The following is an 8688-nucleotide window of genomic DNA, read 5'->3' on the forward strand; positions in this document are numbered from 1 at the left end:
GCAAAAGGCAGCATCTTTAGGTGGAGTTGCTCCAGTCCTCAGAGACCCTGAGTCCTTCCCACTAAGGACAACCCACGCTGCCCTCTTTCTCTAAGAAGTGTCTTTCCCTCCCCAAGGATGCTGGGTGTGCCCCAGCTTCTGCACACTTGCTGTGCAGCATGGCCCAGGACTGCCTTTGCTGCACCTGCTGACAAGGTGAAATGAGTGGGGCCAAGAGGTTGGTTAGGTGGAAGGAGTGTCCTGCATCTTTAAAAGCCCCTGCTGTGCCTGGGCTTTAGTAGCTCTGCTTGGAGTGAGATGCTGGGGCTGGCGGGTTGGCCCGGAATCAGGCGTGTCATCAGGTGCATTGCCCAGACTCCACACTGAACATAATGACGCCCAGCATCCAGTCAGGAGTGGCCAGGTACAGGCTCTGTGTTGCACACTTCCCACTTCCTTTCCAAATGGGCAATTAAAATCCAAGTGGACTGCCTTCCCTACAGAGCTGCTAGGGTAAGTCCACCTGGGAGAAGCCCACAGCCTGCTTGGGGTCAGCTACACAAGCCTCTGGTGAGTGCACCCACACACACCCTGATGACAACGAGACACAGAGAAAGCTCAGGCAGGCAAAAGGGTGAGCTCTTCCCAGCAAGCCATTAAGGCGCACAAACATTTCTCAGGAGTGCAGGGTGCATGAGGCATCGCAGAGGATGGGAAAGTGAGTAGGAGCAAGCCTGTGCCCTGGGAGGGATAGGGTAAGGTGCCTTCCAAGTCCTCGCCTGTGGAAAGCACCACAAGACAGATGGAAATGCAATGCTGGCCCAGAGAAGACCAATAAGGACCTGTTTCTCCGTGTGACCTTGCATTCCATGTGTGGGTACCACCTGGGTGCAGGTCCCTGTGCCCTGCCTCAGACTTGGGCAGAATCTCTGGGAGTCGGTCACAGGAATCTTCAGTTCACTGAGTTCCCCAGGGGATTCTGGAAGTGTACTGATGGCAAGGGTGCTTAGGGAAGCCTTATGGTGGCGGGCGGAGGTACCGCCTGATAAAGACAGGGAGGGCTGTGACCAGGAAAAGCACGCCAGCCAGAGCCATGGAGTGAGGGTGGGGAGGCATAAGAGACAAGCAACACTGGAGTGGCACCTACTGTGCCAGACACCTTCTCCACATTTCCATATATTAACACTTAATTCTGGGGCCAGCACTGTGGCTGATTAGGTTAATCCTCCACCTGGGGTGCCAGCATCCCTTATGGGCGCCAGCTTCTAGTCCCGGCTGCTTCTCTTCCAGTCCAGCTCTCTGCTGTGGTCCGGGAAGGCAGTGGACGATGGCCCAAGTGCTTGGGCCCCTGCACCCACATGGGAGACCAGGAAGAAGCACCTGGCTCCTGGCTTCGGATCAGTGCAGCACCGGCTGCAGTGGCCATTTGGGGAGTGAACCAATGGAAGGAAGACCTTTCTCTCTGTCTCTCTCTGTGTGTGTAACTCTGTCAAAAAAAAAAAAAAAAAAAAAAAAACTTAATTCCATGCCAGTGCTATGGGGTAGGTGCCATTATTATCCACCCTGTCTTCCTCCAGCAAACTGAGGCACAGGTGGGCTAAATGATTTGTCTGAGGTCACACAGCGCTAAGCAGCAAAGCCAGGATTCCAACCCAGGCAATGCATGTTGGTGTATACTGAGAAATCGTGGCAAGTAAGGTTGAAAGGAGAAAGTGGGGCTGAACCACAGAAAGCCTTGAACACAGGTAAAGCAGGAGTAAGCCACTGGTAGGTTCTGAGTGACAGCAACTTGAGGCACCCTGCAACCATAGGGTCGTCAGTTCTGATGCACACCATGTTGGGCGCTGTGGGGTACACGGCCAGCTTCTACAACAGGGGTGGTGGCAGCCAGTGAGTGGCCAGGGAACCCTAACTCCAGCCACTCCAGGGCCATGAGAGGGCATTCTAGAGTTCAATCTCAACTCTACCTCATGGGTAGAGCTGGAAGGTTGTTGGCTTTAGCCAGTGGACTGAAAGCAGAATGAGCCACAACCTCACAGGGGGAAAAACTGTGTGCCTGCTGCTCACCTCCCCAATCCACTTCACCATCCTCCGCCTTGTTTGGCTCCAGCCACTTGGGAGGGCTGTCTTTTAGAGTTAACCCTTGTCATTGCCATCCAAAGACAGCTGGTGTTCTTAACTGGGTTTGTTTTGATATTTTGTTGAGAGGCAGAGAGAGCAAGCCCCCATCTGCTGGGTCACTCCCCAAATAGCTGCACTGGTCAGAGGTGGACCAGGCTTAAGCCAGGAGCTGAGAATGCAATCTAGGTCTCCCAAGTGGGTGGCAGGGATGCAAGTACTTGAACCATCACTTCTTTCTTCCAAGGTGGACACGAGCAGAAAGCTGGAATCAGGAGCCAGAACTAGGCGCTGAGCCCAGGTCCTGGGATATAGGATGCCAGCTTCCAAACCGCTAGGCTAAATGACCATTCTTTTTTTTTTCTTTAATGAATAAAAGCAATGCAATCATAATGTTAAAAATTCAACCACTGGCAGAAAAAATAAAAGCTAAAAGCTCCCACCCCTGACATCTCGGTCCACTCCCCATAGAGAGCCACTCAGTGTGTGGCTCACCCTTCCCAGATGCTTCTGTGCAGGTATCATGTGTGGAAGCCTCCCTTGACTTCCCTTTTGCATAAATGTCATCACGCCTCCTAATTTTCCTTGGACATTTTTTTTTTAAAAACATTTGGCTGTCGGTCGTTCTCACAACAGCTGCTGCTTGTCTCACTGTGTGGCATGTGCCCTAATTTCTCCAACCTCCCCTACTGAGGAACATGTAAGTTATCTCCACCTTTTTCTACACCACTGTTGTAAACAACACCGCAGTGAACATCTCTGTGTGCAGAACCCGTTGTAGAGGGTTCCTGCCTCCCCTGGTAACCACTGTGCCCAGTACTTGCCAGCATCTGACCGTGAAAAGAAAGCACTCGGTCATCGTGACTCAAGAGTGAGAAGGCATCTGAATGGGGACTGAGCCATCGCAGGTGTTCCACCTGGGTCACGCACTGTAGGGGGAAGCACAAGTGTAAGACAAGGGCTCTAAGGGATGCTTCTGTTCAGAAGACAGACCCAGTGGCTGCCAATGAAGCCAGAGTGACAGAGGAAGGTAAGTGACAGTGAAAGGCAGCGGCTCTGAGGCTTGCAGGGGGTGTGTGAGAACACCCAGGTCAGCTGGGAGTCTGAGCTCCAAGTGTCAGCTCCCTTACACCCAGGCAACGTGATGCGCACCCTGCAGGAAAATCAGACCCACACAAAAATGCTGTCCTCCACTCAGCCGATTACTTCCTCCTGCGTGAGGGGGGCCTTGCTGTAACAGGTGAAATAGCAAAACCAGGAAATCAAACTGCCAACAACGCATTCTGTCCCAGCCACATGGAACCATAAAGCCCTCGAGGTGTTCAAAGAGGTGTGTGTTTTTGATGGGGAAAGGTAGGTTTCTGGAGGTGCAAAGTGAGGATTGCAGGGCAGGAGTGGGAAAAGGGATATGAGTTGGATCCCATCTATAGCTTTAAAACCCACTGGTCAGTAGTATTTTAGGTTTCTCTTAAGTTAACTTTACGTAAAATAGAAAGTAAAGACCACTTCCTGTTGCATCTCACCAGCCCCCCTGGCTGCCTTCCCAGCTGGCCAGAAAGGACTCCCATATTGCTCACCTGCTCCTCCAGGGTGGACTGAGCTGTGTCAGACCAACGGGCTCCTGGGACAGTGGTTAGACTTCCCTCCCCCAGGACTGGCAGTGGCCTTGGGTCTTTTCCAGTGGGCACAGCTAGTGCTGAGTCAGACCATCAGGGGTCCGGAAGCTGCAGGCCAGCTTCAGGGTTTCCCAGCCAAGGACAATGAGTCAGCCCATCTAACTCTGTTTACTTCTGCACGGGACACTATAGCAGATGCCTCAGGTACAGCCAGATTCGAGCCAGGAAGTTGGTGGAGCTGTGCCACCCACCGTTCCTAAGAAGCACCCTCAGATTTTTTTTTTTTTTGACAGGTAGAGTGGACAGTGTGAGAGAGAGAGAGAAAGGTCTTCCTTTGCCGTTGGTTTACCCTCCAATGGCCGCCGTTGCCGGCGCACTGCGCTGATCCGAAGGCAGGAGCCAGGTGCTTCTCCTGGTCTCCCATGGAGTGCAGGGCCCAAGCACTTGAGCCATCCTCCACTGCACTCCCTGGCCACAGCAGAGAGCTGGCCTGGAAGAGGGGCAACCGGGACAGAATCTGGCACCCCGACCAGGACTAGAACCCGGTGTGCCAGCACCGCAAGGTGGAGGATTAGCCTAGTGAGCCGCGGTGCTGGCCTAGATTTGTTTCTTCCTTGCAGAATCTTATGGCAGATAAGCCACACAAGCTCCATACTTCAGAACAACACAAGAGGCAGGCAGCACGAATACTCAGCTCCACGTTTGATGAGCTGGAGGGAGAGGAAGAAGAGTAGGCCCCCTGCCCAGATGCCACGTGCCCACTGGGTAGGGTGGCCTGTGTGAGGTCCTGCCCACCAGGTACCCTGACTTCTGCCATGATGAGGCAAGTGCCAAGGCCAATGAGAGGTTGGGCTATGTTCAAATCCAGCCATGCCGTGGCCTAGCTTCGCATGTCTTGGTTCTCTGTGAGCCTGAGTTTTGCCTCAGTCTCCTCAACTATTCATACTGCCCGCCCCAGAGAGCCACTGAGAAGAGTAAGAGAAAGGCTTGTGGGAAGCCCTACGCTTAGGGCCTGTGTAACAGGCTGAACAGCAAAAGCAGAGCCAGTCACTGCCCTTGTTCCCCGAGAGTTCCTTGCAGTCTGATTCCTACCTCCTGCTCCCCCGGTGGTATCCAGGTCGGCCCATGGTGCACAGGAGTCTGTCCCTCGGGGCTCCCTCCGCACACAGCGTGGGACCTGTGGGAACTGCTCCCTCCGTGCCTCCCTCAAGGCCAGTCTCAAGCCAGATGCTCAGAAAATGCCTGTGGACCTGGCCAGAGGGGTCTGGGGCAACACCCCAGGTTGGAGGGAATTGGGAGGGGTATCTTGCCAATTCTACTGTGACCCCTCCCCTCTCCCAGTCCCCTGGCAGGACAGCCAGATCTGAAACCCACAGTTGGCAAGGGAGGAAGAGCCAGGTACCTGGCAGGACGCCCCTGTTGCTCCAGAGATGCAAATCCCTCTTCTAGACAGCAAAGGGGTGGGGGTGGGGGTGGGGTAGGGGGTCAGCTGTGACACCCACGTCGTAATGAGCAACCTGGAAGGGGCTCAGGGCAGCCGTTCCCTCATCCAGTCACCATGCATCCATCCAATGGCGTGTTCCTGCATGTGCTCATTCACAAAGCACGTGATCTATGTCAGGCTCTGTGCCAGGTCCTAAGAAAACAAAGCCAAGTGGGACAGGATTCTAGTCCAGGTGGAGCAGAGGAGGAAGGTGTGTGGTCATCCAACCTGCAGCGCACTTGCGTTCCACACAACATCCACACTGCCTTGTAACTGGGTGAGCCGATGGCATTTCCGACCCTCCCTACCCCCACTCTCTGAAGGAGACACCTGTTCCAGGAGGGGACAAATATTTTCTGCTTGATCAAACTGCCATCAGGCCCTGAACTTCTCCTGGGCCCATCTGCACACTTAAACTTGGAAAATCCAATTTTAGCAAAGAACTGCTCTGCCATCCTAGCATCTGACCATACTCCATGTCTCATGGGGCTCCTCGTCTTTACCACCCCCTGTCGATTAATCACCCTGGCCCATCTTAACGTCTGCCCTTAGCAACCTTCCCCCTGCTGCCCACCCCATGCCCTTTGGCTATACATTTCCACTTTCCCACACTGCATTCAGAGTCGAGCTCTGTCTCCCACTTCGAAGCCTTGTTGCAGTGGTCTCTATGCCTGCCATTGGGGTCCTGAAGAAAGTCTTCCTTACTGCACTTTAGCAAGTGTCACTGAATAACTTCTCTTACCTAAGGCAAAGCAACAAGATCCTCAGTACACCTCTATAACATGAGAGAGGGTATTATTTTACCAGCAACAACACTGCAAGAATTAAGAATGCATGGTCTTAAAGTAGGTCTTGAGACAAAAGAGCAGAGGCAGAGGGATACAATCCCAGCTTCCAGTGGCTCACAGGTCACTGAGATTAGGCTTCATGAAACAACCAACAAACAAGTCCGAATCATGAATGGAGCCATACACCATGCAGGACACGTTTACTTCCACAAAGTGATGGGAGGAGGAACATGGAGTCCAAACTGATCACTAACAGAAGCCTCCTTCTGATAGTACGTTGCCTGCCATCCTCTGAGAATTACCCAACAGGTACTAAGCCCTGACATGGATCTCATTATTCCTCAGTAACTCCATGCAATAGATAGGTAGTAACCCCATTTTACAGATAGGAAACTGAGGCTCGGGGCCAGCACCATGGCACAGTAGCTTAAAGCCCTGGCCTGAAGTGCTGGCATCCCACATGGGTGCTGGTTCTAGTCCTGGCTGCTCCTCTTCCAATCCAGCTCTCTGCTATGACCTGGGAAAGCAGTAGAAGATGGCCCAAGTGCTTGGGCCCCTGCACCCACGTGGGAGACCCAGAAGAAGCTCCTGGCTCCTGACTTTGGATCGACTCAGCTCCAGCAGTTGCAGCCATCTGGGGAGTGAACCAATGGATGGAAGACCTCTCTGTCTCTACCTCTCTCTGTAACTCTGTCTTTCAAATAAATAAAATAAATCTTAAAGAAAAAAAAAAAAAAAGAAACTGAGGCTCATAGAAGTTAAGCAAGTTTCCCAAGGAACTTAATGAGTGGCAGAGCTAGGGTTTGAACCCAGTGTGTGTGACCACGCACCACTGTTTAAAAAAAAAATTTATTTACTTATTTGAAAGGCAGAGTTACAGAGATGCAGAAGCAGAGAGAAAGAGAGGTCTTTCATCCGCTGGTTCACTCCACAGATGGCCACAACGGCCGGAGCTGTGCTGATCAGAAACCAGGAGCCAGGAGTTTCTTCCAGGTCTCCCACAGTGGGTGCAGGGGCCCAAGGACCTGGGCCATCTTCTACTGCTTTCCCAGGCCACAGCAGAGAGCTGGATCGGAAATGGAGTTGGGACTCAAACCAGCTCCCATATGGGATGTCAGCGCTGCAGACGGGGGCTTTAACCAGCTACACCACAGTGCCCACCCCAACATAGCCTTTCTTAACCATGATGGTACACCCCCTCTCTTTGCATATAAAAAAAAGGACTTCCATTTGAACTCTTTAAGACAAGAGCTGGTTGACAAGAGCTGGTTGAAGAAATCCAGGAGCCTGCTCTGAGGAAGATGAGCCCATGGAGTAAGGCTCAAGAGCTCCAACAAGCCAGATGAGAGGAAATGTTCAAAAGACCACACACGTGTCTGGCCTCCCAGGCTCTCACGGATGAAGATGAAGGGGCCAGAGGGGCCCTGGGTGAGCACAGTGCTCAGTGAGGGGCAAGAAGGAGCAAGGGGCTAATCAGTGAGGACCCCTCTGGGCATCCTTGGATCTTTGTGAAGGCTTCAGACAACAAACCAGGCTGATTTAAAACCTCAGGGAGTCAGCTTGGTTCTCAACTCACAGCAGCCCAGTCTCCCCTCCATCAAAAAGGCCTTCAGCTCTGACATAGGAAACATGGACAGGGGAGACCTGCAGAGGAGGCAGAGGTCACCCAGCCCCCCCACCCCACCACCACAGTCACCCAAACTCCAAGGAGCAAAGTGGGGGCACCAGGTGGGCATTTGCTGAAGGGAATGCTTTAGCTTGTGCCTGAAAGAGTTGAGATCAAATCCACTTTAACACTCACAGCCACTTCCCTTGTCAGAGATCAGCGACTTTTAGACTTGGAAGGAACTTCAGTTAACATGCAGTCACTGTCCCCACCACTGCCAGCTGCCCTGGTCACACCCCTTCAACCACCCCCATCATGCATGGAACTAGACTCAGTCCAGGCTGCCTCTGGTTCCAAGGGAGGAGCCTCCACACAACCTCCTCTGCTCGTGGTCTCTGATGCTGACACCATCTGTGACAAGTGCTGTGGTGTCAACCCCATTATTTCTCCCATCTACAAGAGACAGGGCTCTCATATTAAATCCCGAAGTCCAAAGTGCTTTTGATAAGACACACACCTCGAATTAAAAGTGGCTAGGTCTGAGATGTCAACTAACGGGCTTCCTACCTTCTTATGTTACTGTACTCTGGCACACGATGGAGGATTTCTGCCCCCTTCTCCCATACGGGAAGCACCTTTAAGAGCCCTTCACTAAGTGTAAATTGTCTGCTTCACTCTTCTGCAGGCTGAAGCCTTCGAGTTGCTCCCAGAAGCTGACAACAGGGGGGTCAGGCAGATGACACAAAGAAGGAGGATGTCCAGGCAGTACAAGGGACCAGGACCCTTGGAAACCACAGAGCATGCCTGGCCGAAAGGTGGCCGGACACCCGACTGGGCTGTGGGCTGCCAGCCTGCAAATTTCCCCCACTTGTCGTCTCTTCACGGTTTTCTAGGACTGTCCTTCAAGCTTTCGGAATTAGTCCATGGAGCCCCAGAAGGCAGCACCTGTGTCATGCCGTTCGCTGATGCACCAGGTCATTCCATTCTCTGATGCAGCAGGAGCGATTCCATGCAGGATTTATGCCTGCCAAGGCTGAGCACTCCCCTGCGGCCACAGGGCAGGCTTCTCCCCTCCCCTCGCACACACCCCAGGGAAAC

The sequence above is a fragment of the Oryctolagus cuniculus genome, chromosome 15 (assembly GCF_964237555.1).
Source record: "Oryctolagus cuniculus chromosome 15, mOryCun1.1, whole genome shotgun sequence".
Lineage (NCBI taxonomy): Eukaryota > Metazoa > Chordata > Mammalia > Lagomorpha > Leporidae > Oryctolagus > Oryctolagus cuniculus.